This window comes from Cryptomeria japonica, chromosome 6 (genome assembly GCF_030272615.1).
Source record: "Cryptomeria japonica chromosome 6, Sugi_1.0, whole genome shotgun sequence".
In the NCBI taxonomy this organism is placed as follows: domain Eukaryota; kingdom Viridiplantae; phylum Streptophyta; class Pinopsida; order Cupressales; family Cupressaceae; genus Cryptomeria; species Cryptomeria japonica.
Window position 1 is genome coordinate 551,617,325 of NC_081410.1, and position 20,455 is coordinate 551,637,779.

Sequence of the window (20,455 nt, forward strand, 5' to 3'; positions counted from 1 at the left end):
ACATCTTCAAGAATTAATTTTCCTTCTGATTTATTTCAGTTCCATAGAGCTCAAGAAGAAGCGCAAAGAATGAGGAAATACTAAATACACTTCAAGAAAATTCATTGAAAGCTTCAAAGCATAGGAGAATCTTTAAGAACTTGCTTTCTCTCTTATTATTTTAATTTCATATAGTCAAATCAAGAAGAGGCATATAAAGGATCAAACTTCACTTTGGAAATTGGAAAAGCACCTGGCTGTAAACATTCAACCATAGTTGGACTACTCGCCGAGTTTTCGGCGAGTTTTAAAAAACTCGTGAGTATTTTTAGTTCGTGAAAAAAACTCGACTGCTAGTGAATAAAGGCAAAAAACGGCAAAAATGAGTTTCATTTCATCATTTTCTGTCTTGTATTTCGCTGAGAAGGGGAAAAACACACTCCCAAACACTTGCAAACTGCTTTCCATAGATTCTTGCCAATTCCAAGCGGATTTGAAGCAGATTTGAGGTAGTTTTTGAAGAAACATCAGATTCTAAGTAGGTTTTCTGATTTTTTTTCCTATGCTTTATTAAAACATTTTATTTATTTTTTGTTGCATCTAGATGAATAGAAAATCATTCCTAAGAAGTCAAAAATGATTTGGAGTCATTGGAACAAAATTTAACACTATTTTTGACAAGTTTTGTTGAATTTTTCACTATTTTTATGAAGAATCTCTAGTTTTTCGAAAAAAATCAAACCCTAATAGTTTTTTTTATTTTTTAACTTCGGATGATGTCTAAAATCATTTAAACTAATTTAGATAGTTTGCTAAATTGTTTAACTAAAATATTAACTTTGTCTTTTCACTTTGTATGTGTAGGTTAACAGTTAACCATTACTTCAATATGGCAAATTCAAGGGATAACTAGCCACTAGAACCATGCCCATCTAAATATATAGGGACTCATCCTAAAGGTGCTAGAGATAGGGCTTGGAGGTATGCCTATGAAGGACCGGACCCTGGGTCGGTGATTTGCATTAAATGTGAAAAAATATTACATGGAGGCATAAACTGCCTCAAATACCCCCTAGCAAGCATCGAGAAGCATGATGCTAGGGTATGTCCTAGGGCCACAAAAGAAATAAAAAGAGACATTAATGCCATACCTTCAACTGGGGAAGAGAAAAAATTGCAAGGGGTGAGGGCAAAACTAGCCATGAGAGCAGCCATAGCTAGATATCTAGGTGCTTTAGTTGACATTGAAGAAGAAGAAGAAGAAGAAGCACTTCAGGGCATAGTGGGCTCTCATCGTGGCCCACGTATCTGCAAACTCAGCACCACCTCGGCCACCACTTTTGCTTCTTCTAGTATAGCACCTGCTACATCACCAAAAGTGGCACAATCTATAGGTAATTATTTTGTGCCAAGGAACACACTTGGAGCACAACCATCATTAGAGGCAACTAGATGGAATAGGGAGGCACATGAGAAAACAGATATCGCATGTGCTGATTTTTGGTACTTCAACAACATCCCATTCAATGTGGCAAACAATCCTTATTGGCTAAATTTGGTTACCGCAATGACAATTTCAGGAAAAGGGTACAAGGTCCCTTCTCGCAAGGATTTGGGTGGGAGGTTAGTAAATAGTTCACTTGATTTCATTTTTAAATGTTTTTCTTGTTTATTAAATCAAAATTGCGTACTAAGACCTAATTTCACTTTGTTCTTGTAGGTTGCTCACAAATGTAGTTGATAGGGCAAAAGAAGTGGTGGAGGACCAAAGAAAAGAATGGAGAAAATATGGCTGCACCATTCTTTCTGATGGGTGGACAAATGGCAAAAACTGTACCATTATTAATTTTTTGCTTTCTTGCAAGGACAATGTGGTGTTCTTGAAATTGGTTGATGCCTCCAACAAGGTGAAAAATGTTGAAACTTTGGCTCTAATGTTGGAGCAAATTGTTATGGAGGTGGGAGTTGAGAATTTGGTGCAAATAACCACGGATAATGTAGCAGCATATGTGGCAACAGGTAGAATCCTCCAAGATAGGCACCCCACTCTTTTTTGGATACCTTGCGCAGCACATGTCCTTGACCTTCTTTTGGAGGACATAGGAAAACTTGATTGGGTGACTCCAGTTGTGGAAGATGCAAGGAGGATCACAAAATATATTTACAATCACCCTTGGGTTCTTCATTTGATGAGAGAGAACACCGAAGAGAGAGATTTGGTAAGAGTCGGCGTCACAAGATTTGCAACAATTTTCTTGACGTTGCAAAGCATTCTTGGTGCATTGACTTCTTTGAAACAGATGTTTGTGAGTCAAGCATGGCTAGACTCACCTTATTCAAAGAAGCTTGAAGGAGAGGGTTTTGCATGCATAGTCTTCGAGAACCATTTTGCACAAAAGGCTGCAGAGATTGTGAAGGTAAATTCAAAACTTGAATTTTTAATTATTCTTGATTTAAGTCTCCCGTTATTAATTTGTAACTTCAATAATTAATCTTTTTGTAATCTGTATTTTTCAATTGTAAGTGTCGGAGCCCTTGGTTAGAGTTCTCCGCTTGGTAGATGGGGACCAAACCCCAATGGGGTATATTTATGAGGCCATGGATAGGGCCAAGGAGTCTATCAAAAATTACTACAAGGGGGATAGACTCAAATTTGATCCCACCTGGGAAGTTATTGATAAGAGGTGAAACAATCAGCTCCACCAACCCATTCATGCAGCAAGGCTACTTCCTCAACCCTCGTTTTAAGTTTGGGGATTCTTACTCAAATCCTAATGGAGAGGTCATGAGGGGCCTCACTACATGCATTCAAAGGATGATCGAGAGGTTGAGGTGAGAGACCTCGTTGTGGCCGAACTCCAAAATTATGAGGAAGCAAGGGGTAAGCTATTCTCTTCAGAGCTGGCCAGGAGAGGAAGAACCACTCAAACCCGAGGTATAACATTTGCCATTTGGATTTTGGGGTCTAAAGTAATTGATAAATTGATGAAAATACATTTTCACTTTTCTCTTTGCTTTCTAACTTTTCAATAATTTATTTTGCAGATGCTTGGTGGCAAAGTTGGGGTAGAAATAACCCAAATCTCAAAGAAATTGCCCTCGGAATCTTATGTCAACCTTGTAGTTCATCCAATTGTGAGTTGTAATGTCCCCTTCTCATTGGTCCGCAGATATTCACGGGATTGGCCTATCACTTGACCCTCATAGGCCAAGAGGATCGATTAGGGGGTCATTTTGCAGTGATTCACGGCTTCACATTTCATTTTGCAGTGATTCACGGCACTCTAATTGTGGAGGAAGGGCAATTATTTTTGAAGGTGAATAGAGGGCTGGGAGCTATCAGTCATCATTGCATCAGACTTCATTTGTAGCAGCATGGGTGATTTGTATTGAAGGTCGAATTGGCTCATTAAAGGCTCCCTCACTCATGATATTGCTTGCTTCTTCAAGGTGCCTTATCTCAGGTTCATTTCCAAATAAAACTTCATTGTAATTCTCAGTTTGTGTGCATAAGATTAGAACTATCATTTGTCCTCAAAAATCTGAAAATGTTCAATTAATATCAATCAATGTGCCTGATTATATCACTGTCATTGTAATGTCTCATTGGGTCATCATATGAATGAAGAAGGAAGGAGAATTGATTGCATCACATACATGTTATTTTCTGAGGATGTTTGACAGCTGTTTGTCATAATGTCAGTTAGTCGTTTGTCCATAATTGAGAGCCTAATCTGATATGATACATTCCTAGAAAGTTGTTTATGCATTCTTGATAATTATTCAATCAATTCTAGTCCTTGTAAGTAGTTAAAATCAGTCTCAACATGTGTTCAATGGCTTCCCTATCAAACTGAAATTCTGAGACAGCCTATCAGCAAGACATAAACTTGGTACCAGCAGTTGGAATAGACACTTATTCGTGAATATCCCTTGTATTTTCAGTCATACCACTACAAGGAATATTTCAGTGGTATCAGAGCTTAGATCTTGCCATCCTGTGATTGATGAGTGAAAGAGAAATAAGGTACTACAACAGGGAACAGCGAAGACAGTAATATCACATTCCACAGTTACCTGAAGTTGACACATTTTCAGAGGCATTGAGGGAGAAAGAAAAAGGTAAGGCAGTCCCGAATATGGCCGAGGACGACAAAGATGCAAGAATCGAACGAAACTTCGATACCATGATTGACATGATGTCAAGGTTGCTAGGAAGAATGGAACAATCACACCATAATCAGCAATCTGAACAACAGCAAACAAATAATTTAGGGGAAGACAATGAGAGTGGTAGCCGCAATGAAGTAGAAGGAAAAGATAGAAAATCCAACCAGTGTGATGCCTACACTAGAGGATCCGTCACAAGACCACTTTTTCCTACCTTCACTCCACGTGAAGAACAACCGCAGGTTGCTGCCCCTGTGCCTTATGCTGATGAAGCTTGGCAAGCATATTTGGAGTATACTACCTTGCCTCCCGACTTGAGAGATATGTGGTCTTTTGGTCAGTTTATGAACCAGAGGAGTAGGAGGAATAATGGGAGGAATGATTACCACACTCCGGCGCGGACTGACTATCAACATACCTTAGGGAAGATCACCATGCCTTACTTTGATGGAAGTGACAAAAGTAAAGCGAGAGCATGGGTGCAAAAGTTGGATAACTATTTGTCACTCAGGCCGATGCTCGAAGAGGATGCTATCAGGTTCGCCACATTGCATTTGGAGGGTGTTGCTCATGAATGGTGGTATCATGGATTAGTTACACTTGGCCACAATCACATCACCACCTATGCTGAGTTCACTGTCAAGTTGATAGAGAGGTTCGATCACAAGGATCCAACGATGTACTTTAGAGAATTGGCATAGTTGAAACAGGTTGGTAGTTTAGAGACATATATTGGAGAATTTCAGAGGCTTGCAGAGATGGTGCCTAGCATTTCAGAAAGGAGGCTTGGTCATACTATTCATGGAGGGATTACTGGAGCCTTTGAGAGGTTGGGTTAAGGCATTCGACCCACCTACATTGTTGGAAGCCATGAAGAAAGCACGCAGTATGGAGCTTGCAGCACCTAGAAATAAGTTTCCATCTAAGTTTTCTTCCAACAAAGATAGTAAATTCCCTCATAAGAAAAATGAGAAATCAGATTTCAAAAATAAGTTTCCAATGGGTAGAAATCAAGAAAGTTTAAATGATTTAAGGAGGAAAAAACTTTGTTTTTGGTGTAAAGCACCCTATACACCTGATCATGAGTGCCCTATGAGACCCAAGGCTAAGGCGAAGCAGATGAAATAGGTTTATGAGCATGAAGATAATTCTGATTTTTCAAACCAGCAGACTGATCATGAGGATATAGAATCTGAAAAGGCCTCAGAAGTATCAGAAACAGAGTCAAAAGGGAAGAGGACTACCATGTGCATCACTTCCTTGCATCGTGAAGGTTATTTCCGAATGAGGGGAGTCATAGCAGGGCAGCGAGTCATCACTCTCTTTGATACAAGAGCAACACACAACTTCATTGATGAGAAGTTGGTAGCTAGACATGGGATCCAGACACGGGAATTTGAGGGGGGTCGTGTTAGAGTTGTTGATGGTTTTGCTGTCACTTGCAATAAAATGATTACTAATCTCCCTATGCATTTGAGTGACTATGAATTCAAGGCTAATTTCTATGTAGTCAATATGGGAGATATAGATTTAGTACTTGGGATCACTTGGATCCATGCTATTGAGGAGCTTACACTCAATGTAAAACATATGGAGCTGTGATTTGAAGCGAATGGAAGGGAGCATGTGCTCAAAGCAATCACAGACACGAGCTTGCGAATGATCTCTTTTAGAAGAATGGAGAGACTAATTCGCCATGATCAGCTAGAGTGGGCAGCAGCTTGTAGAATAATGCCTGCACAAACAGAGCAGCAGAAGGTCGAGTATTCACCTGATATTCAAAGCTTGTTGACTAAACACCAAGGTGTTTAGTGCTATTCCACCAGATAGACATCCTGATAGGGGTATCGAGCATATCATTGAGCTTGAGGAGGGTGCCAAACCCGTCATGATTACACCATATAGGCATCCGAAAAAGATGAAAGATGAAATTGAGAAGACCATCAAGGAGTTGTTGGACATGGGCCATATATGTCCAAGTAAGTCTCCTTTTGTTTCATCAATGGTGTTGGTTAAGAAGAAGGATGGTACTCTACGGATGTGCATAAGATTACAGGGTTTTGAATAAGAGAACCATCAAGAACCGATACCCTATCCCGCGCATTGATGAGCTGATTGATGAGTTGCATGGAGCTTGCTACTCGAAGATTGACTTGAGATCAGGATACCATCAGATTCGAGTAAGGAAGCAAGACATGGAAAAGACAACTTTTTGATGCCATTGTGGACACTTTGAGTTCTTGGTCATGCCCTTTGGGTTGACCAATGCGCCAACTACTTTCCAGTCCACCATGAACAGGGTTTTCTAGCACCAGTTGAGGAAATATGTCCTTATGTTCTTTGATGATATTTTGGCTTATAGCAGTGTGTGCTTTGGGATTGACAGAATTGCTATACCTTGGCCACACTATTAGTGTTGAGGGGGTGCGGATGGATCCCGATAAGGTTCGAGCCATTATAGAATGGCCTACTCCTGAGAACCTTACACAGCTTAGAGGATTCATGGGATTATATGGTTTCTACAAGCGCTTCGTCAAGGGCTTTCCTCAGCAGGTAGCACCATTGACAGACTTGATGAAGAAGGGGTCTTTCGTTTGGACTGATCAGGCACAACAGTATTTTGAAAAGTTCAAACAGTTGATGACCACATGTCCAGTGTTGGCTGTCCCAGATTTCTCTAGACCCTTTGAGCTTCAGTGTGATGCATCAGGAGAGGGGTATTGGTGCAGTTCTCATGCGGGACAAGCACCCTATTGCTTTTGAGAGACGTAAATTGAGAGGGCCTGAGTGGACTTATAGCACATATGATAAGGAGATGTTGGCCATTATGCATGCATTGGCCAAGTTCAAGCAATACTTGGTGGGCTCCAAATTCAGCATCAAAACGGACCATAACAGCTTGAGACACTTCCTTGGGCAACTTGATTTGAATGACCGCCAGGAGAAGTGGGTTAGTAAGTTGCAGGCATATGACTTTGACATCACCTATGTCAAAGGGAAGAATAATGTTGTTGCTGATGCATTGTCTCGCAGGCCACATTTGAGTGCTATGATTGAGATTACTGAGGATTGGAGACATTTGATTTCAGCAAAGTATGCTAAGGACTCATGGGCCTCTAGCATTGTGGATGGTACGACACAGGATAGCAGGTACTCCATTGTGAATGATCTCATCATTTACAAAGGGAGAATTTTTCTTGTACCAGGATTAGAGATGAAGAGCAGGATTTTGAGAGTTTTGCATGATTCTCCCATGGCTGGTCACCCAGGTTATTATAAGACATATAGACAGGTCAGGGAACGGTTTACTTGGAAAGGGCTCAAGTCCGATGTTCTTCAGTATGTTAGGGAGTATCTTGTTTGTCAACAAAACAAGTAGGAACATACTTATCTAGCAGGACTTCTCCAGCCACTTCCCATTCCTAATAGGAAGTGGGAATGCCTTTCGATGGATTTCATTACAAGATTGCCTAGACTTCACGATAGTGATTGTATCTATGTGATAGTTGATCGGCTTACGAAGTTTGCCCACTTCTTTCCAATCTCAGCTACTTATTCAGCAGTTCAGGTGGCAGATTTATTTTTCCGAGAGGTTTTCAGACTCCATGGGTTGCCTTGGACCATAGTCAGTCACAGGGACAGCAGATTTATGAGTCATTTTTGGCAGGAGCTATTCAGACTCAGTGATACCGAGCTTACTCCTAGTACGAGCTACCACCCGCAGACTGATGGTCGATAAAGAATGTGAACAAATGGGTGGAAGGTTACCTCTAGAACTACATAGACAAACAGCAGCGGGCATGGGTTAAGTGGTTGCACCTATGTGACTATTGTTATAATACTACTTACCACATGTCCATCCAGATGACACCATTCATGGCTTTGTATGGGCATGATGCGCCCAACTTCTTGGATCTTTTGTTGAGTGATAACAAAGTGCCGAGTACTAGGGATCTTCTCCAAGAGAGTCAAGACATTGTGAGATCATTGAAAGAGAACATACATAAGGCACAAAATCAGCAGAAACAGTCATTTGATGTAGGTGACATGGTGTATTTGATGTTGCGGCCATACAGGCAGTCCACGCTTAAGAAGAGTGGTGTGGAGAAGCTCAAGCCACACTATTATGGGCCATTCAGGATTGTTAGGAGAGTTGGAGAGGTGGCCTATGAGCTTGAGCTACCAGCAGATGCAAAGGTACATAATGTTTTTCATGTATCACACCTTAAAAAGGCAATTGGACACCACGTTGTACCTTCCACAGTGCTGCCTCCTGATGAAGAGGGGAAATTGATATTAGTACCTGAGGCCATCATTGATTCCAGGGAGCGCAGATTGAGGAAAAGAGTCATCAGGCAATATTTGGTGAAGTGGAAAGATTTGCCGATTGAGGATGCTACTTGGGAGAGAGAGGATATTCTGCAGCATCCAGCATTGAGATTTCTTGAGGACAAGCAATTTCAAGGAGGGCAGACTGTAATGTCCCCTTCTCATTAGTCCGTAGATATTCATGGGATTGGCCTATCACTTGACCCTCGTAGGCCAAGAGGATCGATTAGGGGGTCGTTTTGCGGTGATTCACGGCTTCACATTTCATGTCTACTTGATGTTATGGCGAAATAAGGAGATTACCCGTATTGTGAGACGAGTGCACTTTAATTATAATTTAATAATATTTTAAAAGTGCAATTAAATTAATGTGTAATAAAATAATAATAAAGTCCTACAAGATAAGAAGAGGAATCATATGATTGGATATGAAAAGAATAAATAGTGTAAGTTGATTCATTATTGAGCATCAGTTGTTGTGAATATCTCTTCTTGTCTAGACTTGTGGAGCCGAAAGGTTTTCTGCAAACAATCATTTGGGAACGGAAACTCCCAATGATTAGCATAACTGAGGAGGTGAGAGATCTTCTGAGGGGTTGCTATTGTGAGAGGGAGACATATTAGTCTTCCTAAGTGTGCTTATCGAGTTTTTCTGCTTGCCATGGGAGATGAATTGTTGAATTTTCAGATTGGCAGTTTTAGTGCTCATTGCATATCGATTTTGGTTATGAAGGATAATCGATCCTATTGGAGGAGCATTTGAGGGTAAATTGAGTGCTTGCTGATCATATCTCAGGACTGAACTTAAAATCGAGCTGCCAATCCCAACTCCTTAATTTTTGTTCACACTTCATCATTGAAGCATCAAATACTAGGTTTGAGGACAGCGATATTCTTGGAGGCCAGAGGCGATTCTTTTTGTGACAATTTAAGAAGATATTGAGGAGGAATCAGGCTTCTATCAGTCTGAAACAGAATCGTATCAGTGAGCTGTGAATCATCGATTTTGCTTATATCTCTTCAATTTGGCTTCCAAATCCATCATTAAGGACAGCGCTCTAATTGTGGAGGAAGGGTGATTATTTTTTATGGTGAATAGAGGGCTTGCAGCTATCAATCATCATTGCATCATACTTCATTTGCAGCAGCAGGGGCGATTTGTATTGAAGGTTGAATTGGCTCATTGAAGGCTTCCTCACTCATGATATTGCTTGCTTCTTCAAGGCGCCTTATTTCAGGTTCATTTGCAAATAAAACTTCATTGTAATTCTCAGTTTGTGTGCATACGATTAGAACTATCATTTGTCCTCAGAAATCTAAAATTGTTCAATTAATATCAGTCAATGTGTCTGATTATATCACTGTCATTGTAATGTCTCATTGGGTCATCATATGAATGAAGAAGGAAGGAGAATTGATTGCATCACATACATGTTATTTTCTGAGGATGTTTGACAACTGTTTGTCATAATGACAGTTAGTCGTTTGTCCATAATTGAGAGCCTAATCTGATATGATACATTCCTAGAAAGTTGTTTATGCATTCTTGATAATTATTCAATCAATTCTAGTCCTTGTTATAGTTAAAATCAGTCTCAACATGTGTTCAATGGCTTCCCTATCAAACTGAAATACTGAGACAACCTATCAGCAAGACATAAACTTGGTACCAGCAGTTGGAATAGACACTTGTTCGTGAATATCCCTTGTATTTTCAGTCATACCACTACAGGGGATATTTCATGAGTGCAATTGGAGTTTGTTTGAGGCCATCCACACGAAGAAGAGGAGCAAGTTAGCTCAAAAACGCCTCAATGACCTTGTCTTTGTGCAATATAATATTCGGTTGTGCATAAGGAAGGTAGAGGAAGCAGCAACTGGTCCAATTGATTTGGATGATATAGATCCTTATAATGATTAGACATTACAGGAGCAGCCTCCATTGTTTACAGAGGATGATGTCAATGATTTGGGAAGGTAGGCTATGGAGGAGGAGGGTGGATTTGGTTTCACATTAGATGACATTGAGGAGGATGAGGAGTCATTGCCAATGCCAGGAGAAGCTGGAGGCAAAGCTACATCCAGGATGGAGGATGAGCCACAGCCTGAGTCAGACATACCAAGCGAGGAGGCACAGTCATGCCCAGTGTAGACTTCTAGGTCTAGACCCTCTAGTTCTACCTCTCCCCTGGTTTTTACTAAAGCTGGGAAGAGGAAGATGTAATTGTAATGATGTATTTACTTTTATTTATACAAAAACTATTTATTATTTTGCTTCCAGCCATCAGCATTCCTCATGAGGATGCGATTTTGTACCCACTTTGCGTTTAAATATATCTACACTCAGCTTGTTTCTTTTGTGTTCTCATTTATTGACTCATTGGATGCATCTTCTCATTGAATTTTGCAAAAAAATGCATTTCTAATTAAATTTATTACAATGTTCCATAGGTGTTGGGGACACGGGGATAGGCTTTGGAGACGGGGGGACAAAGGGCTTAAGTTTTGGGGACAAGTTTCGGGGACGTGGAGACGTGGGCCTGGGGGGGACGCATCCGCGTGGGACACTGAAATTTAAGCAATCTTTTAAGTTCCCGAGTTTTTTGCCCAGTATTGGCCGAGTTTTTCCCGAGTTATTTTTTCAGGCCTTGGCGAGTTTTTGGTTTACGCAAGTAGTTCAACTATGCATTCAACTAAAATGTTGACCATCCAAAATATTTACAATTTGATTAGTTCTATGTGTCTCGAGACTGAACTAATTTCATGCATGCTAACTTATATATGCTTATTTCATGCAATAAGAAATCCACAAGAATCTGTTTAGCTACAGATAGTTTTTCTTTCCTAATGCTTGTTTTATTTTCTTCAGTCATGTTATCAACCCCATATTCAAAATGGGGATAACACTCCAGCATCATGACTTTTCAAGACGATTTGGCTTCCATGCTCAAACCTTCTACATTGGACATAAAGTAATGCAATGACTTACCTCTTACACATTGTAGAGTCAATCAACAAGAGTGTGGGCTCTATTGCCAAACAGATAATGCTGGATAATCTGGTGTTCTAGATCTGCACCTTGTTGAGGTTCATGGTCTCAATTTCATGTCAAAATGGTCAATGTGTCCAATGTACCAAAGGGTTTTGTACTCTTTTATGTTCACTAAGTCATATAAAGTGTCCAGGTTAAGTGAGCATGATGAACCCCATGTTTATTTTGCAGAGTGGATCATTTAAAAGTGCAAATGTTATATAATGGTCAATGTGTCCAATGTACCAAAGGGTTTTGTACTTTTTTATGTTCACCGAGTCATATAAAGTGTCCAGGTTTAATGGGCATGATGAACCCCATGTTTATTTAATATTTGTAGAGTGGGTCATTTAAAAGTGCAAATGTTATATAATTCCAAGAAGTATTGTGTGTTGATAGCCAAGTGAAGTCACTGTTGAGTTAGGTCTAAAAGTGGTCACTGTTTTGAATTGGAGTTAGGGTTTGTGGTGGTTACCCAACCAAATGGGCAATTGAAAGTAATAAAAGGTGGAAATTTGAATGTAATGGGTTTCTTCCCCTCTCTCCTGAAGAAGGCTGTAACATTGCATACAATTCTTTCCTTCAAGAACTTATCAGTGAAAGTAGAATGAAAAAAGAAAGCATGGGAATCAGACATATTCAACACCAGATGCCTTGTATCTCTTTTGCAAAATCTGCTGTGGTTTGTAATAGAAAATTAGTTGTGTTATGTGCAGTTTGATTGACTTTGTGCTGTTTTAATTCAAATAGTGGACTTGTTATCACCCCCATATACAATTGGGAATGAAGAGAACTTAGTGTTCTTTGAAAGTTTCAATGATTTTCATTGCATATGCATCAGTCAGTATCACTCATTTCCATTAGCATCTAACGAGTTGCCATTTTGTTGCCTTTCATTTCTCAGGATTTCTATGTGGTCCTTTAAGTTTAGTCTATTGTGAGTTTCTCTTCCCTTTCTTTTTTGGTTTTCCCCTTAATAGTTTGCAATTGTCTGTCTTTTGTACTTTAAGGCTTTAAGAAAATAAACCCCCAAAAAGCTCATCATATAAGGGGGCTGTCCCTCTCTAACATAGAGAGAAATCATCGAGTCCACGTGGATCTTCCTACATCTGTTACACTTTGTATAACTGCTCATTGGACATGATTCAACAAAATCAGAAAAATGTTGTAGGAACAAAAATTTGTGCTAGCAATTAAGAATATCCAACCAGATTGTGCAGTAGCACAGTTCTGCAAAGCATGCTACTAAGCGTATGAACATGATCCAAACTGACTTATTGCTTAACTGAGAATAAGTGGTGGCAACTACAGGACTCCTCAAAAAAGTGGGACAGCTAGATATTAAACCAAAGGCACAAGTAGTTTGCTAATAGCTAGGCAAAGACAATTCTTAGTGCAATGGTTGAGAAAAATTTGAGCAATACAGACATTCTCACAAATCAATTATCATGGACTGAACTTATATCAAATTATATACTATAGCTAATTACATTGGAAAACTTGCTATAGCAGCAGATTTCCAAGCAAGTGATCCCTTGCATTTCACAAAAATAACTATGTTGCCAGATTGGATTCAATCTTTGGTGGTTGGCTGCTTATTTTTCTTAGGATTGTAACAACAATATACATGTCTTAAAAATTAAATAAATCAATAAATATAAATATATTAACAATAAATTTAAAACATATATATACATATAACTCTCCTCTTCAAGTTAATAATGATGGATCACTAAGTGTGACCCAAAATATTGATACAAATATATAGACACAAATGTGCGATTACATAGCACAAGTATAAATTTTATTAAAAAATAAATAAATAATTTATAATTTGAAAAATGCTTAATATATATAACAATAGTTAAGTGCACTTGAGTCTAGAGTAGTATGGCGATGGGTGACCTCCCAAGAAGTCCAAATGGTTCGCCCTTGTGTTCATTACTTAGAGGCAATAAGTGTTGAGTGGACCATCCATGACCATGAGAGAAGGGTTCATGTAAATCACAACTCGTGAAATATCAACCATTGAGTTTGACTCCAAAAACTACATAGTTGAATCTTGATAAAACATCATAATTTAATTGATTGTCAAAAATACCCCATTTTTTTCATTGGATGAGCTAAAAGGGCTCTAATATAAATGGATGGTTCATAAGGCACAACACTTTTTAATATTTTACAAATGGAGTAGCTAGCTAGGTAAGACTAATCTTGGGGAAAACTCCATAGTTAAGTGTGCTTGAACCAAAGTAGTACTAGGATAGGTGACGTTCTAGAAGTCTTGATGCTTCAACCCTATAAGCATCACCTAGATGCAATGAGTGCTAAGTAGACCATTCATCCTCGTGCGAGATGAGTTGTGTGAGCCACTACTCATGAAATATGGGTCAATGTGTTTGACACAAAAAGTACATAGTAAGATGCTAATAAAATATCATAATTTGGTAAATTGCAAACAGTTACGTCCTACTTGTCATCTCGGGAGCTTTGAAATTGACGTTGACCGTATAGGAAAACGACACTCTAGCAGGAGGGCTCTATAATGAATGGTTCATAAGGTACAACCCTTACTAAAACGTCTTGAAAATGGCTAGCAACCTAAGTGAGCTTGATCTAGGTGAAAATTATGTGGTAGTATCAAAATGGGTGACTCCTTAAGAAGTCCCAATGTTAAACCCCTTGTGAGCACGCAATTGACGTTAAGTGGACCATTCATGCCCATGAGATATGGATTCATGTGAACCACTACTCATGAAACATAGGACAAAAAGTTTGACTCAAAAACCACATAATTGAATCTTGATAAAACATCATAACTTGATAGGCTACAAAAACACCTCCTATTTGTCACTACATGAGCTGATGAAGCTCTATGATGAACAATTCAATGTTCATAAGGCACAATACTTGCTGAAAATCTTGCAAATGGGATATAAAGCTAATTGGACTTAATCTCGAGGGAAAATCCTGATCCATGGTTAAGTGACTTGAATCAACATATTACTATGATGGGTGACCTCTTAGGAAGTCCCAATGCTTCACCCCTATGTGCATCACTTAGAAGCAACAAGTGCTAAATGGACCATTCATACTCATGAAATATGGGTAAATAAGTTTAACTCAAAAAATATGTAGTTCTTGTTCAGTCCTTGTAAAGCATCGTAATAAATAACAAATTAATTAGTAAAAATAGTTTTACAAAAATACTTATTTTTTTAATGAATCGATATTAAATAACTAAATCAAATTGCATTTTATATTACACTGATATATATATATATATATATACAACCAAAACAAGGAAGAGGGCATTCATTTATGTCCCTAGTCTCACATATTTGGGAATCATTTTTTTATCAGAATGTATCATAGGCTTGTTTCTCAACTTGTCAAGATCAATCCCAATCATTTGGTCAGCTCAAGTAAGCAGCAAGGATGGATCATGTCTTCAAGTAATATTCTGTAATGTCCCCTTTTTAGCGCAACATGATATGGGGTGTCGTTAGCCTATTCTGACACTGTCCCGAAGGCTAACAAGGACATTGGTGGGATCCTAAGGTGTTTTGGCCTAGGTGTTTTCAATTTCAGGCCAATCAGTGCTGCTCTGATAGGGTTTCTAGACACTTACTATTTATAGTAAGTTAGTCTCCAAGCAGTGACTTGAAATTTCTAGTGTTTCCCTGGTTGGCATAATTATCAGTAAAAAAATATTTGAAGGCGACAATGATTTAAAGGGATTATCAACAATGTTTTAATATTTAACGATAAAGTGTAAAGTTAAATTAAATATTTAACTTTATAGTTATATTATAAGGTTGGGAATATAAAGTAATGTTTAAAATATTAAAAGTTCCCTTTAATGTGTACATTGTGGGAAATAATATTTTATTCTGAAATGTATTATCCCACATTTAGGTAATGAAGTGTTTGCATCCAGGAAGAAGATATAAATTGAGGTTGAGAGCTCTCTTTGGGGTATGCTTGGAGAAGATTTAATATCTTGTTGTTGGATTTCTTGAGAAATCTGATTCGTTGGGCTTGGAGGACGAAATCTCTCTTGGTCAACATTCTTCTCGCTGTTGTGAGATACAGTCAGGGGAATTTATGGTGTTTTCATTTAGGAAACACACTGGGTTCATTAGATTTTCACAGGGCAGATTTAAGAAGATTTTGGAGCAGTTTGAAGGTGATAGTGAAGATATATGAGTTGCTGTGAGCAGTGCGTGAACAGTGCTGTGAACAATGCCGTGGACAGTGCCATGAACAGTAATGTGAACAGTGTCGTGAATAGTGCAGCTACAATGTGTGAACAGTGTTTTCAGCAGGTTCTATACTGGTGGAGTTCAGGGTTGAATTTGTTTTTTATCCTATGGTCTGTAATATTCTTCAGATCTGATTTGTATGCTTGGGGTTGGAATTAAATAAATACCATCAGCATTAATCTTCTTGTTTTCGGTATTTGATATGTCTGGTTGTTTTTATATTGAATAAACTTTGAAAGCTTTACAATAAATATCAGTTTATCCAATTTATCCTATTGCAAATCAAGAACCAAAAAAATCCAATAGTCAGCTTGCAAGCCAACTGTTTGACAAAATTACACTAAGTAAAAAGGACATAAATTTAGTGCCGAATAGGGGGTGCCCATTACAATGGTATCAGAGCTATAAGTCCTGCCATCCTGTGGAGGTCTTACAGAGACTTTGGAACAGCCGGATAGAGGGAAAAGTGTTTGACGAAATATCAAAACACTAAAATCAGAAATTAATGAATTAAAAAACATGCTAAGCATGTATGTTTAAGCATGCAACAGGGGCCTTATAACTTCCGCCATACCAAAGCAAGACAAAACAAAAATTTGAACTCACAGAGCGAGCAGTCTAATTCATCCGTGCAAGTGGACATAGAATCTAGTCATACAGACATAGAGGAAATTTTCTTTGATCAGGACAGTAGTATGGGTGACCAAGATGATAGGAATACCGTTCCAAATTAGGGGGAGGTAATGTTCAGACAGTTACTGGGTACGTTAGAGCAAGGGCAGCGTATGCAGCAGGAGCAGAATAGGCGAATGGACATGATGTTGCAGCTTATGGCTAGACAGATGGGCGTCAATATTAATCCAGGTGATGCCAACAATGGAAACAATAACAATGGGGGAAACGATAACAATAGGGGCAATGATAATAATGGAGGCCGAGGCAACAACAATGGCCCTGAGAATAACGTTAATGGTAATAATGGACATGGCAACAATGGGAATGAGGCGGATAACTTTAGACACGTTGCACGCCCAGCTCGAACAGCGAGCTCGAAACCTCTTCTACCCACCTTCCCACCTAGGGATCCGGTTCAACCAGTGAACGAACTGCAGATTACTGAGTTACAGGGTCAGTTCAGGAGGGACTGGGAGGCCAATGGACCCGAGTTTCAGGCAGATATTTCCCTCAGAGATTATATGGACTTGAGGATGAGACATATGCCTAGAGCAGGAGGGAGGAATCAGAATTTTGAGCTGAGAAAGAAAGTTGGAAAACTTTCCTTGCCTTATTATGATGCTTCAGGGAAGATGACCGCACGAGCTTGGGTGCAGAAGGTAGATACATACTTGCAGCTTAATCCTATGCCTGAGGAGGAGGCTATCAAGTATGCGGCTATGCATTTGGACGGCGTTGCGCATGAATGGTGGCATCATGGCATGGTGACTCTAGGGCATAATCAGATTACATCCTATGAGGAATTCACAGAAAGATTGATTGAGAGATTTGACACTAGGGATCCGGAGTTACATTTCAAGGAGCTAGCACAGTTAAAACAGTCAGGTTCTGTGGATGCTTACATCGCCGAGTTTCAGCGTTTGTCTATACTTGTTACTGATATCTCTCCTAGGAGATTGGTGGTGTTATTTTGTGATGGGCTTGCTGATCCATTACGTGGTTGGGTGAAGGGACATGATCCACTCACCTTAGCAGAAGCAACTAAAAAGGCACGAGATTTAGCCCCTTCGGTATACAAAGGAAAATACCATTCAACAGATTCTTCCTACCGCAAGGACAAAGACAAAAAACCTTTCAAAAAGAGTATAACAAACCCAAAGAAGGATCAAAAGGACTAGACAGTGAAACCTTGAATGAACTTCGAAAGAAGAAACTGTGCTTCCAGTGTAGAGAGCCTTGGGACTTATCTCATAAATGCCCTCTCAAGGCTAAGGCAAATCAAATGGAGTATTTTTCAGCTGAGGAGTCAGAGTCAGAGGGGGAGGATCAGCACTCCGATTCAGATGAGGGTAACACGATAGAGGAGAGCAGCATTCCTAAGGATGATAGATCGTTGGCACGCTTGACAGGGGCCCAAAAGGCAATCACATTTAAAGTCAGGGGTACTATCCAGGGGCAGAAAGTGATATCTCTCATTGACACTGGGGCTACACATAACTTTATAGATACACAGTTGGTAGCCAGGAGAGGTTTACAGACAGAGGAGCATGATGGTTTTAGGGTCATGGTGGCTAATGGCCAAAAGCTATTATGTACTCAGAAGGTTTCAAATCTTCACATTAGATTTGGAGATGGCTATGAGTTGGAGGATGATTTCTATGTTGTGGACATGGGAGATTACGACGTCATCCTCGGTATGACATGGATGGCATCGCTGGTTGAGTTCACTTTCAACCTAGCGAAGTTGGAAATGAGGTTTCAGCATGAGGGTAGGACTGTTGTTCTCAGGGGACTTTCAGATGGGAGTTGCAGGGTAGTCTCTTTGAGGAGAATGAAGAGACTTTTTCGACATAATGACATAGAGTGGGCAACAGAGTGCTTAGTTATGCCAACTTCACCGGAGCCTCGGGTGAAGAGTCCTCCACCAGATATACAGGAGATTCTTGACAGACATGCCAAGGTATTCAGTGATATTCCTCACGGGGTTCCTCCTGACAGGGGTGCAAAGCATGTTATTGAGCTCGAGGAGGGAGCCAAACCAGTGATGATCACTCCCTATCATCATCCTAAGAAACATAAAGATGAGATAGAGAAGGCAATTAAGGAGTTGTTGGAAATGGGGCACATCAGGCCTAGCAAAAGCCCCTTTGCTTCAGCTGTAGTTCTGGTAAAGAAGAAGGATGGGACAATGTGCATGTGCATTGATTATAGGGCATTGAATAAGAAAACAATAAAAAACAGATATCCCATTCCTCGGATTGATGAGTTGATTGATGAATTGCATGGAGCATGCTTTTTCACCAAAATAGACTTACGGTCTGGATACCATCAGATTAGGATGAGGGCAGAGGACATTGAGAAAACTGCTTTCCGGTGTCATTATGGTCACTTTGAGTTTCTAGTTATGCCATTTGGGCTAACCAATGCACCTGCTACTTTTCAGAGTTGTATGAATCAGGCATTCCGGGGACAGTTGAGAAGATTCGTCTTGATTTTCTTTGATGACATCTTGATCTTCAGTAGGACTTGGGAAGAGCATCTGCAGCATATTGAGGAGGTGTTGTTCATTCTAGAGAGGGAGTCATTGTATGCCAAGGAATCGAAATGCGAGTTTGGCATGACTGAGCTTCTCTACCTTGGGCATATCATTAGTACAGATGGTGTTCGGGTTGATTCCGAAAAGATTAGAGCTATAGTAGATTGGCCTACTCCCACGAACCTCACACAGCTTAAGGGGTTCTTTGGTTTATGCGGGTTTTACAGGAGGTTTGTTAAGGGGTTTTCACAGACTGCAGCACCTTTGACAGACCTCACTAAAAAGGGAGCATTCGTATGGACAGAAGCAGCGCAGCGATGTTTTGACCACTTCAAACAAGTGATGTCATCCTGTTCGGTTTTAGCTCTACCAGATTTCACGAAGCCATTTGAACTTCAGCGTGATGCTTCGGGTGATGGGATAGGGGCAGTATTGATGTAGGAGAAACATCCCATTGCATTCGAGAGTAGGAAGCTCTGAGGTGTTGAGAGGAGCTATTCTATCTATGACAGGGAGATGTTGGCCATAATGCATGCATTGGCCAAATTCCGATCATACTTAGTAGGTGGACGGTTTGTGATCAAAACTGATCACAATAGCATAAAATATTTCATGAGCCAGCGTGATCTTAATGACAGGCAGCAAAAATGGATCACTAAATTGCAAGCTTATGATTTTGACATAGAGTTTGTCAAAGGGAAGAAGAATGTGGTGGCCGATGCTTTATCCAGGAGACCGCATGTTTGCGCTCTAGTTGAGATTTCAGGGGATTGGAGAGATCGGATTATAGCAGAGTATGCAAGGGATACTTGGGCTTCTAGGATAGTTGCAGGTACCATACAGGATGATAGGTATATGGTGTTCGCTGGGTTGATCAGATTTCAAGATAGGATTTATTTGATTCCTACATCACTGTTCAAGGGGGAAATTTTAAGGGCGTTCCATGATGCGCCAACAGCTGGACATCCTGGGATCTTCAAAACTTACAGGCAGATCCGTGAAAGGTTTACTTGGAGGGGACTTAAGGATGATGTGCAGAGATATGTGAAGGAGTGTGCAGTATGTCAGTAGAATAAGGGAGAGCACACTTTCCCTGCAAGATTGCTTCAGCCTTTGCCCATTCCAGATGGGAAGTGGGAAAGCATATCCATGGACTTCATCACCGGACTACCTAGAGTGCAAGGGCGAGATTGTATATATGTTGTGGTAGACCGCTTGACAAAGTTTGCCCATTTCTTCGCTATACCATCTACTTACACAGCAGCGCAGGTGGCAGACCTCTTTTACAAGGAGATATTCAGATTGCATGGGTTGCCCAAGTTTATAGTGAGTGATCAGGATAGCAGATTTTTGAGTGCTTTTTGGCAGGAGCTCTTTCGGTTGTGTGGTACGGAGCTCACACCCAGCATTAGTTATCATCCACAGACGGATGGTCAGACAGAGATTGTGAATAAGTGGGTTGAGGGTTAT

The 20,455-nt window shown here is 39.9% G+C and overlaps 1 protein-coding gene across 3 annotated transcripts in view; it reads right to left on the bottom strand.

The window, feature by feature from the left end:
* Positions 1 to 20,455, bottom strand: part of LOC131041273 (uncharacterized) — a 162,680-nt gene that overhangs the window by 39,883 nt on the left and 102,342 nt on the right. The gene's annotated exons all lie outside the window — the stretch shown is intronic.